This window comes from Rattus norvegicus, chromosome 10 (genome assembly GCF_021556685.1).
Source record: "Rattus norvegicus strain SHRSP/BbbUtx chromosome 10, alternate assembly SHRSP_T2T, whole genome shotgun sequence".
Classification (NCBI taxonomy): domain Eukaryota; kingdom Metazoa; phylum Chordata; class Mammalia; order Rodentia; family Muridae; genus Rattus; species Rattus norvegicus.
In genome coordinates this window covers 100,022,021-100,034,292 of record NC_141543.1, presented here as the reverse complement: position 1 = coordinate 100,034,292, position 12,272 = coordinate 100,022,021, and the positions used below count along the sequence as shown (strand labels likewise).

General features: G+C 41.8%; 1 protein-coding gene across 5 annotated transcripts in view; it reads right to left on the bottom strand.

Annotated features, from left to right (window-relative positions):
• The window catches only part of Cep112 (centrosomal protein 112), a 467,011-nt gene that overhangs the window by 110,752 nt on the left and 343,987 nt on the right, over nt 1-12,272 (bottom strand). The gene's annotated exons all lie outside the window — the stretch shown is intronic.

The following is a 12,272-nucleotide window of genomic DNA, read 5'->3' as shown; positions in this document are numbered from 1 at the left end:
CCGCTCACTCCATGAAGCTGGATGCTTCAGTACCAGCAGTGAGTTTACTAACCTTTAGTTCACACTTGAAGGACAGAGAGGAGCAAATTCTGACTCAAGTGAGGAATGGCAGCACCAGATGGATGTCTCACCATCAAGGGGGAAATGTTCGCAGGCAGACAAGCGGCTCTCAGCCTTCCAGCACCTCTTCCTACTGGGTCACCCAGCTGAAGGAGCTGCCCAGCCTGGGGAGAGGATCCTCTCCTCTGTTAGCCATCTTTTCTGAAAAAGCACTGACAGACCTCTGAGCCCTCCAGTTGATAAGTGAGATGAACCATCACACACAAGTTTGTGGAACTTTTTTTTCCCCAGAATGAATGTTGAATTCTATCATCTCTCAATATGATTTACATGATTTTTTCTTTATATTTTTATATTTGATTTTTAAAATTAATTTTTAAATATTGACTCAGTCATGTACAACTTTGAATAAATTCCATTTGGTCAAGGTGTGGTTTTGTTTGTTTCCTTTTTTTGTTTTGTTTTTTGTCGATTTTGGATTTTGACTTGTCTTTTTTTTTTTTTTTTTTACTTTAGAACCTCTGCTTCTGAGAGATAGTGTCCTGTCATCTTCTTGTAGAGTCTTGGTACAGTTTTGTTATCTGGGTCAAGCTGACCTAGCAGGGTGCATTAGGGGATAGTCTGTCCTTTTCTAACTTTACAAAAACACTAAGAGGATCAATATAGCCTCTTCCCCACATGTTGGTAGAATTTATGATTAAGTCATATCAGTCTAATGCCTCCTTTTTTGAAGAGGAGGGCCATTACCCGCTGAGTCATTTTAAAAGCTATAGTGCTCCATTCAGTAAGAGAAATCATGCTTGGTACTGGGAACTTAGCCAGCTACCCAGAGCTAGGGAAGCCATGATCTTAGAGGAGAACCCACAACTGCCACTTTACTAAATCAACACAATCCCTGACTACATTCTGAATATTTATACTTACAGCCACACACGACTCCAGTTCTCACCCCCATCAATCAAACTTCTCTCTGCAAAAGACACTACTACAGAAATCCACACGTGGTCACAATGTAGAGTTGTGCAGCCCAGTCCAAAAAGGTACAGCTATCCTACATATGCTCAGGGTTCTGTGGAGAAGGAGCAGAGAGCTGGTAAGAGACAGAGGGACATCAGTTCGTCGTGAGATCGCTTCTCTGGAAATGTCAGAGAAGAAGCATTAATGACGTCTCGCCAACATGGCTGCGTAAACACAACTCAACAAGAAGACACAAATGACTTGCTGATGTGGACTGAGGAGCGTTCAGGAATGCCTTAACCCTAAACACAGCACTCCAGGCGGCTAAGGGATGATGAGGTCAGAGGTACTCTGCAGGGTAAAGCACACCTATTGGTTATCCAGTACCAAATGGTCAGCCCTGAAGGCCTACATACGAGTAACTTTATACACACTCAACAGGTTGTATTTTTTTTTTTTTTTGGTTCTTTTTTTCGGAGCTGGGGACCGAACCCAGGGCCTTGCGATTCCTAGGTAAGCGCTCTACCACTGAGCTAAATCCCCAGCCCCAACAGGTTGTATTTTTATATTTTGGTTGCACACATACATGACAAGTACACATATACACATACGCACCCATTAATGATTAAAGAACAAAGGCCATAAATTTGAAAGTGAACAGGGGGTGGTGCGCGGGAAGGTTTGAAGAGAGGAAAGAAAAGTGGAAATAATGTAATTATACTATAATCTCAAAAATTCATTAAAAAATATAGACCAACTGAGACTATTACGTGAGGATTTCTTTCTTTCCCTTTGCTCTTTTGCAGTAGAGAGAGAAAAACAGAATCTCTTCTACGTGTTAAGCAAATATTGTACTACTAAGTCTTATAAAACTCTAAAGAATTATTCAAATGATGTTTCACACACACACACACACACACACACACACACACACACACACACACGCGCGCGCGCACACACTGGAAGGGTCTTGTGTAGGCAGCGCTGGCCTTGAGTCCCCTATGTGAGCCTGTGTGTCTTGAGTTCCTGATCCCCTGACTACTACTAGGATGCAACCCACTTCACTTGTTTGCCAAATAGCAATTTTAAAAATCAAACATTCTACAACACTTCATTCAAAGACGCACTAATTTGACACATGATAAGGAATGACAATAGGAAAACACTTTGTTCTCCATAATTAACCTTGTTGTTTGTTGAAGAGCAGAAAAGTTTGCATGTGCAGTAAACCCATTAACTTCACAATGTCCGACACTGTGGAAGCTGAGCTGAGCTGTGTCAGGCTCTTTTCACTGGTGTTCTGTGGTATGATACCATCCTGTCATGGTTTGTATATGCTTGGCCAAGGAAGCACACTATTTAGAGGTGTGGCCTTGTTGGAGTAAGTGTGTTACTGTAGGTGTGGGTTTTAAGACCCTATTCTAACTGTCTGGAAGTCAGTATCCTGCTAGCAGCCTTTAGATGAAGACGTAGAACTCTCAGCTCCTCCTGCACCATGCCTGCCTGGATGCATCATGTTCCTGCCTTGATGACACTGGACTGAACCTCTGACCCTGTAAGCCAGTCCCCAATTAAATGTTGTCCTTAGAAGACTTGCCTTGGTCATGGTGTCTGTTTTCAGCAGTAAAACCCCAGCTAAGACACATACTAAGTGTGTGTGCTCAGTGTTCAGAACCAAGGCTGAGTGAAGTTGTTCCATACAACACATGCAACACATGTAAGCACATGCAGACACATAAAACACAGAAACACATGCAAGCACATGTAACATGGCACCAGATGCAAACACATTCAAACACATGCAATGCAGCAACACACAAATGCTACCAGAAACACACTAGTCCATTCTGTGCTTTATTTTGAATTAATTATTTTGGGGGGTTGGGGATTTGGCTCAGTGGTAGAGCGCTTGCCTAGGAAGCGCAAGGTCCTGGGTTCGGTCCCCAGCCCCCCAAAAAAAAGAAAAAAGAAAAAAAAAGGGGGTTGGGGATTTAGCTCAGTGGTAGAGCGCTTGCCTAGCGAGCGCAAGGCCCTGGGTTCGGTCCCCAGCTCCGAAAAACAGAAAAAAGAAAAAAATTATTTTGGTATGTTTAGAAACCTTTACTGTTGCCAACCTTCTTGTGACCCTCATTAGTCATATGATCCCACAGAGAATCACGGTTCAGTCTGAGAAGTTATGGTTAGAGTATGCCCCTCTCACTCAGTCAGATAACCCCACAGAGAATCACCATTCAGTCTGAGAAGCTATGGTTAGAGTATGCCCCCATTCAGTTAGATAACCCCACAGAGAATCACCACTCAGTCTGAGAAGCTATGGTTTAGTGTATGCTACAGAAGTGGTTCAGAGATGCTCATTATAGCCAGTTGATTGATGGTTTCATAAAGTTCAACTATATCCTGATTTTCCTGTCTGCCGGATATTTCTGTTACCCACAGCTGGTGTTGAAGCCTCCAAATATAATATATGGACTCATCTATTCTTGCTCAGAGTTTGATCACTTTTCTTCACATATTTAATGACCTACTTTAGGGGCATACACATTTAGGATTCCTCTGTGTTCTTGGAGGACTTATTCTCTTGAAATTATATAATGCCCCTATCTCTGACAACCTTCCTTGCTCTGAAGTCTACTCAAAACATAACAGATCTTCTGATTAAATCAGGATGGCATATCGTCCTCCGTTGGTTTGCTTTTACTCTATATGTGAATTATATACAAGGCAGGCTTCTTGTAGAGAGCAAGCATATAACTGCATTTTATCTTGGCCCAGACTATTTCTGCCTTTTTTTTTTCCGGCGCTGGGGACCGAACCCAGGGCCTTGTGCTTCCTAGGCAAGTGCTCTACCACTGAGCTAAATCCCCAACCCTTATTTCTGCCTTTTAATTGGTATATTTAGGTCATTACCATACAAAACTATTTGTTATTTTTTTATTTGATTCCTTTTTTCATATTCTTTTTCATTCTTTTTTATCTTTTGTGGTTTCAACTGAACATCTTGTATGGTTCCATGTTTTTTCCTTTTTTAGCATGTCAATTACATTAAAACATAATTTTTAATTTTTACCCTAGAGCTTATAAAAAATTCTTTCAAATATCACTTTATAGGTAGCTAGTACTGTACAATAACAAAATAATTCCAACTTTTTCTGCCTACCCGTTTTTTATAAATAATTATTTATTTCACATGCAAATATGATACATAAGTATTGATTGAGTACCTGAGGCTACTGCTATTTTGAATCTGTTAAAAGCCTTTGTTAAGATGAGCTTTGTGGCATAGGCACAGGCCTGTGATTTCAATACCTGGAAGGATGAGGTAAGTGGGACATCATGAGTTCAAGGCCAACTTGGGTAGGCTATACAGTGACACTCTGGCTCAAGGAAAAACAAAACAAACATCTTATGAATTATTTCATGTATTCTTCCACTAATACACAATCCACGTTCTGACCCACAGGCTTTCCTTCCTTATAGAGAATGCGCCTTGGCACTTCTTAAAGGAAAGGCTCCATTGTAAAAAGCAGCAGACTTCATTAATTCTTGTCTGAGAAACAATTTCTCCTTAACTTTCAAAATGAAGAATTTCATATTTCCGCAGGAATTTTTTTCAACACTTTGTGCTCTAAATATTTTATCATAGTTTCTTTATGCTTGAAGGGTTTCTTAGAAAGAGGATATGGTTACTGTTTTTGATCTATATAGGTAAGGTGTTTCTCATCCCCTGGCATCTTTAAAACTTCCATTGAGAACTTCTTAGAATATTCTAGCAGGGGAGTTCAGCTACAGTATACATCTGGCCAAAGAGCAGTCCTCTCCTATCAAGAAGGCATGCTCTTTGACCAAGCATGTGCTTCAGGAGGCAAACGGATCAATAAGAGAGGCAGAGGCTACTCTCACAGGCAGCCAGGTGAGGCAATCAGTCCTGATAACATTATGACGTTTTGCATTCAGATCACCCTCACATCTTAGCAATTACTTTTGATTTCTTATGTTGTCATCAATATGTCCACTGTAGTTACTGCTTATATTTATTCCAAGTAATGTCCTACAAACATCCTGAACTGTGGCTTTGTAGGTGACGCTAATTTTGGAAATTTAGAGTCATTATTTCCTCTAATACCTCATCCTTTCTCCCTGTTCTTTTGTAGCCCTACTATGCAAATTTTAGGCATTTTGTGATGTCCCAAAGGTGTTGGTATTGTTTTTCTTTTCTTTACAATTTTAGACATTTCTTTTGAGATCTTCCAAGCTCAGTGGGTCTTTACTAATTCTTTACAATATACCAGTAAGCTCATTAAAGATATTCTTACTTCCTTTTTTTTTCTTTCTTTTTTTTTTTCAGAGCTGGGGACCGAACCCAGGGCCTTGCGCTCACTAGGCAAGCGCTCTACTGCTGAGCTAAATCCCCAACCCCTCTTACTTCCTTTCTGAACAGGGTTACTGTGTAAGTCCAGCTTGGTATCAAACTCAATGTCCCTGCTCTAGTTCCTGACTCAATATCCCTGCTCTAGTTCCTGACTGTTGGGGTTATACGTATATGCTGTCGTGCCCAGTTCAGGTTGTGTTTTCTAGCTTTAGCATTTCTTTGTCTTTTTTCTTCCTTAGAATTGCAACCACTTTGTTTATAATGCTCATTTCTTTATATATATATATATATATATATATATTGTCTATTAGATTTGATAATACATAATTGTTTTAAATTATTGATCTGGTTAATTACAATTAATTACAAATCTTGCTTCAATATCTGAAACTGGCTTCAATATTTGCTGTTTCTTCAAACTGTCTTTTGTTTTTTGATTTTTTTTTCCTTTGGTTATATACTGTCTGATGTTCTCTTGATAACCAGATACTATATTTCGGGTGTAAATTTCTTCCATAAAAGCCCCTCACAGGGGCAGGAGCGGTGCTCAGGGTTTAAGGAAGAGCATATACTGTTCTAAATTCAGTTCCCAGCACCAACACCGGGCATCTTACAACTGAATATAACACTCCAGTTCCAGGGAGACTACAAAGCTAAAACTAATATAAATCTTTAAAAGTCCTTTACAGTATGGCACGGGTCTGGCTTGGGGAGAAAGTGTTTGGGGGTTCTAGTGTAGGGGTTGGAAGGTCCCTGATGTCACTTAAATGGCAGCTAGGGATGGAGACCACAGCTAAGAAGGAGAATCCCGGGTGCAGTGAGAGCTGAAGGAAGCCGCACTCCACAGCTCACACTGAGGACTGGAGTCACCTACTGGGCTGCGCTGTGGCAGCGGCTGGGAAGCTCCAGGTATAGATCAGGGTAGTAACTGTGGGTGCAAGGGTAATGGGAGCAGCACACAAGTGCTATTTTGAAACCCAGGGCACAGTCTTTTCTGGCCCTACAGTGGGAAGGCTGAGTGCTTGGCTTCCCTAACACTGTACAGGTATGGAGGGCCACTGCACCCCAGATATGGCTGGGAACTCATTTGGCAGGCTTTGGTTTTACCTTTCTCCATCTAGGTCTGACAGCTTGTTCCTGATTTGTTCTAGTCTATGCTTTATTTGAATGCACGCACACCCAACCAATCAGGGCCCAGCATGCTTCTTCATACGTGTGGACTACAGGTTTTTGGGTTTTGTTTGCTCTTTAACATCTGGTCCCTGCTGCGGTTCAGTCTTCAGCTGATTCTGCTTGGATCTTGGCTCAGACACACCTGCTCTCTTCAGAGAGAGACTGAAGATGTCAGAGTTGGGTTTGCTGGACATCTAGCTGATTGAGGAAGAGAAGGAGGAAGAAGACTGCAGTGATCCTCAATGACGAAGGAGACAGAGTCTACCCAGCCATTCACCCAGACCTGCTGCTCCAGCTCCAGGGCTTGCTCTGCCTTCAATCCTGCTGCCGGCTACTCCATCATCAGCGATCTGTTCTTAGTTGACTAATCTCCCAGAGCCTGCACTTGGCGTGAAGCCTGTGAGGACTTAGAGCTCTCAGCCTCCTGTTTCTGCCTTCTCATTCAAGTTCCCAGCTCCTATCTAGATTGTTCTCGTGTGGACAATAACGATCTCCTTGTTTGTTTTCCTTTCACTGCATAATCACTCCAATTTTGGAGAGGACAACAGAAAATCTACTGTGTCTCTGAGCTACGAATCCCACTGGTGTCTCCCAGCCCCTTCGTCTCAGGGCAGGCAGGGTGGCTGGAGGGAACTGGAGTTGTGCACTTCTCTTTCCCCATGCAGAAGGTTGGAATGGGCTAGTGTCGATCACTTCCCTTCTTCTAGGTTTCGTAGGATCTGAGAGATCTCCATTAGGTTGGGCTCTGGTGAAACTGCCCCTTAAGGAAGGAAGGTCTGGTTAAAGGTACCAGAATGCCCAGCTGTATCAGAAGGGTCACCCTCCCCTCCTCTATAAGGAGCATAGATAGATATTCCTCTTGTGTTCAATCTGGTGAAGCTTTTGGAGGTAAATTCACCAGAGGTTTATCTTCCAGACTTTCCCTGACCAAGTCCCTATCATCCACCAATCCCATTTTAGGCTGTCCTACCAACACTGGCTCTGGTAGGTTTCTCTAAGTAGGATTTGCTTTGGTAGATTGTGATTCCCCATGTCTGTTCTCCAAAATCTAGACCAGGAACTTTCCCTGTGAGGTCACTTCTGACACAGAACAAAGGCTGCTGACTTTTTACTTTGTTTAGGTCTGAACTCAATAGACTCAGTGGCACCTTTGACTACCTTCTATACCTGAGGAAACTTTAAATTGACAAGAAGTTGAACTTATAATAGCTAAATTATTTCCAGAGAGACAAAAGATAAACTTAATGAATAGTCTTAATAATCTCTGAGACAGCATCACATCCACATAATTATTATAGTACAGATGGAGAAAAAAATGCTAACAATTTTTGAAGATACTATAGCTAGAAGATTTCCAAACTGAAAAAGAAAACCCCAAACCACAAGTCAGAAGATCATTGAACAAAATACAAGAGAAACACAGAAAACCACATCAAGGCATAGCACGATAACTCTGAAAGGACAAGAAATAAAGCTATTACTTTCAAAGCAGCCAGAGAAAACAGATACAGTGGAAAGATAATAATGACCAAGTTCTTACTCACCATACAAGTTAGAGAGCCATGAAAGCTGAGGGACACATTCATCTAAAGTGGCACACAATGGAAATGACCTTTCAAACTGAAATTGAAGAACAGATTCACAAAAACAAATCTGAGTCTCATCAGTAGCGGTATATGCCACACAGAAGGCTGCCACACAGAAGGCTGGAGGGCTGAAGGCCCACTGTTAAGAACACATGTTCTGCACCCAGGAAGATCCGAGGTGGAAACTCCAGCACCCATGTAAACATTAGGTATGGTGTTTGCAGACAGATGGTTCACAGAAGCTTGCTGCTGGCCAGCCTACCCTAAGCGGTGAGCTTCTTGATTGATGAGACACTGCCTCTAAATAGCAACAGGGTAGGGCATGATGGAGGAAGACATATGTGCGCGTGCATCCCCTATCTGCACACTCATGTGTACCCCTCCACAAACATAATGGTTGAAAGAATCATTCCGTTTTAGAAACACAAAGACATCGAACAGAAGCCTGCATGAACTAAAACAAATTGCACTGGCTATAGAAAGTACATGCACGAATACAAAATGCCCTTATTTTAAAGTCTCCTCAAACGCAGACTGAATGTCAGTTGCATTAATAAAAAGCAGCACATTGCAAGGTTTATAACATTTGTAGAAACAGGAGAACGAATGGAGAAGTGGAAGCATGCAGTTATGAAGGACCGCCTGCCCGCCCCATACAACTGGCCTAACAGCAGGTAAATGCTGGCTGTGACTAACACAGCCTACATGGCAACTGAAGAACCAAGGAGCTGCATGAGGTAAGAACTGAAAACTTTAATCCATTCAGTGATGGAGCAATCCTAAATAAGCAGATACCAACTTCAAGAGCCTCAAAACATACGAAGCAAAGGCGGGTAGAAACAAGAGGAATAATAGGCAAATTTATAAATTGTAACCAAAGAAAATTTAGTATTTCTTTCTTAGTAATTGATATCAATAGCTGAGTAATAGTGAGGACAAAGATAACCTGAAAATTACTACCAGCCAGCTGAATCACAATCAAGACAGACCATGTTCCTGGCCTAAGACAACTGAGAAGTTTAAAGGGAACTGATTTCATAAAGAGCACGCTCTCTGATACAAAGAAATTGAGCACATTGTCACAGAAATGCTTCTGATGTGCCCCAAGTATTTGAAGGGCATTATATACAGGTAAGTGATCTATAAGTCAAAGAATTTTAAAAGGAAATTGTAAAATGCTTTGAAATAAGTGACAATGTTAGGGTTAAAGACTAATTTGTGGACTTCGGCTATGTTAGTACTTAGATAAAGTTCGATTTGAATTTATTTATTAGTAAAGAAAGAAGATCTAAGACAGAATAGATAAGCCTTTCCTGCAGAAGCTTAAAAAAAATAGCAAATTAGATACAAAGCAAGCAAAGCCAATAAAACAGAAGGGTAGGAGCTAATGAAATAGAAACAGAAGAAGAAGATTAAAAAAATCAATAAAATAAAAAACTTATAAATTAAGAATGAGTTGATAAATCCATTGAAACATGGATTAGAAAAAGATAAAAATTGCCAATATCAGATGAGAGAAAAGAACACTATCAGATTCTATAGAAATTACTGTATTGTAAGACAATTTATAAAAACATTTATAAATTTTTCATAATTTAGACAAAGTACTTGATTCTCTTAAATAACATGAACTACAAATAATTCAAAATGACTCACATAAAGTAATAAAACCCCCAAGATCCTTGTATTTGTTACATACATTCATATGAGAGGACACAGGTACACAAAGCAATTACATCCAAGTCCAAGTGATTTTACTCGTGATGCATCAAAAAAGAAATATGAATTACATTCAGAATTTTGCATAAAAGCCATGAGTAGAAATCACATCATAACCTGTGTGTGTGTGTGTGTGTGTGTGTGTGTGTGTGTGTGTGTGTGTGTGTAAATGAAGAGGTATGCTGTTTTAGTAATGCTGATTTGCTCGTATTCACAGTATTGAAAATATCCAAACGTCAGGGTTTCTCATTCGCACACCCTCTCAAAGTAACCCTGCTTAGCCTGGGACTCGCTGTGTAGGCCAGGCTACCCTCAAACTCACAGATATCCACTTGTCTCTGTCTCTAGAGTGTTAGGGTTAAAAGCATGTTCAAACACCACGCCCAGCTTCTCTTCCGTTCATACCAGGAATATCTTCTTCTACACTAACTGACTGGCTTTCCTCCTCCAGACATACGTGCTACAGTGTGCACACACATACAGAGGCACGGTCTTTTTGAAGTCTGAACATACATTTGTGAACATGACTAGTCTCACAGATGTCTCCTTAGTTTCTCTTCTGTGCTAGGTCGGGAAGTACAAGCCTCAGTGCATTTGGGGAGGAGACAGACGAGTGAATCACTAAGACGCTGTATGTCAGGAGGGAGAAGTAGGAGACACCTGATAGGGATGGCTGTGGTACGGCGCTAGGTAGTAAAGGACAGTGGTGACTACAACAGCATCCACAGAACGCTCATTGTTTACACCGTGGAAACCTAGCCTGAGTACTTTATAAACACCGACAGACGGAGGCTCTGACACAGGAGCTCTTGCTAACTTCGCTGAAACCAAGAGATGACTTAGAAAATATGTTCAAGGTTATACAGTGAGGCATGAAAACAGAAAACACAAAATAAATGTAATAAGAAACTATCTTTTTAGACAAATATTTTGGGTATATAAATTACTATGCAAGCTATTTTTGAAAAATGTAAATGCATGTTTATTGTATGAAACTACGGAAGAAGCCCGCACAGGGTGGAGAAGCCTCTTGCCCTTCCCTCCGCAGCGCAGCAACATGGGCATTCTAGTGTCCTGTGCTGGAGATTTCTGCACGCTCCATGGCATTCTCAAGTTTTAAACCTCCTGACTTTGAAGGCCTTCACAACCCACAACAAAGTGCCTCCACCGTAAGCTATAGTGTAATCAAAGGAGTCAAACTGCTGCTTTTCAGCATGACCTTGGCCCACTGGGCCCTGGTACAAAAGTCTACTAGACAGTCTATAGATCCTGCTTCTACTTCTTCCCCAAACCTCAGACAACAAAAAAGTCTCCAGGCTGAGAAAACTCGTACAGACTGAGATGCTTCTCTGTGGTTCATTATTGAAAGAAGTTCACGTGTTCACCCTGGAGAGAAGCCTTGGAGAGGAGGAAAGACCAGAAAGCCTATGTAGGAAAGGTTCCTCTGAGGAAGAAGGGGCCTGGTCTTTTTAGTGACACTGGCATGGGTACTAACTTCATGGGCGACAGAGGCTTGGTAGTTGTCTCAGCAGCCACTAAGAACTCTGGTCATAGTTCTCCAGGGGCTCACTTCTCCTCCCAAGCAGCAAGAACATCCAAATCCTGACTGTCTGAGAGCAGCATGGTTGTAGCAAAGAGAATTCTGGCTCTATGGTCTTTCAAAGAAGAAGAAAGGCTAACAGGGATGCAAGCTGGCAGCCTAAAGTCACATTCAATTTCACAGTGGCTGTCAGCTCATCCATCGTATTCATGACGGCCACTGGGACTGACCTGCTGTCATAGGGAAGCATGCGGTAATGGAGCTGAGGGAAAGCACTGAGCTTCTAGTGCCACACAGTCAAAGGGTGACTCAAACAGAACTTAAATGGCAGAACGCTTTTAACGTCTGAACGGGCGATCCCAGATCTGTGACAGTGCTCTCACTAAGGGTACAGTACTGATGCTTGGCTTAGATCCTAGCCTGCCATCAATCATGTCTCCCCTTCTTTAGGAGACATGAATGAAAGCAGCAGCAGCAATGGAGAGACAAAAGTTACTTTATTACAGGCTGTGAGGATGCCCAGTATCCTTGATGTGGTAAGTGGGTGGGAACTAGAGGCTGTGCCTCTGAGGTTGAGACTCCTTCCTCCCAAGCCTGAATTAACATCTAACCATCCTTTGGTCAACTACAGGGCTGGAGAAACATGAAGCAAGAGCAAGCTGCCTTAGGCTTGATGAGAGGCAGAAGACAGATGCACCCAGCCCAGCCATCTTACCCTATGCAGCATGGAAGGGAGCATAGAAAGCAAACACTTTTGAGTCACATGCAGGCAAACAGGGACAGGGTGGCACCTTTATAGGGTTAGTCACTGCCACTGTATAAGGAATAAATAGACAGAAGAAAGGTGATGCACAGCACAACATCAGAT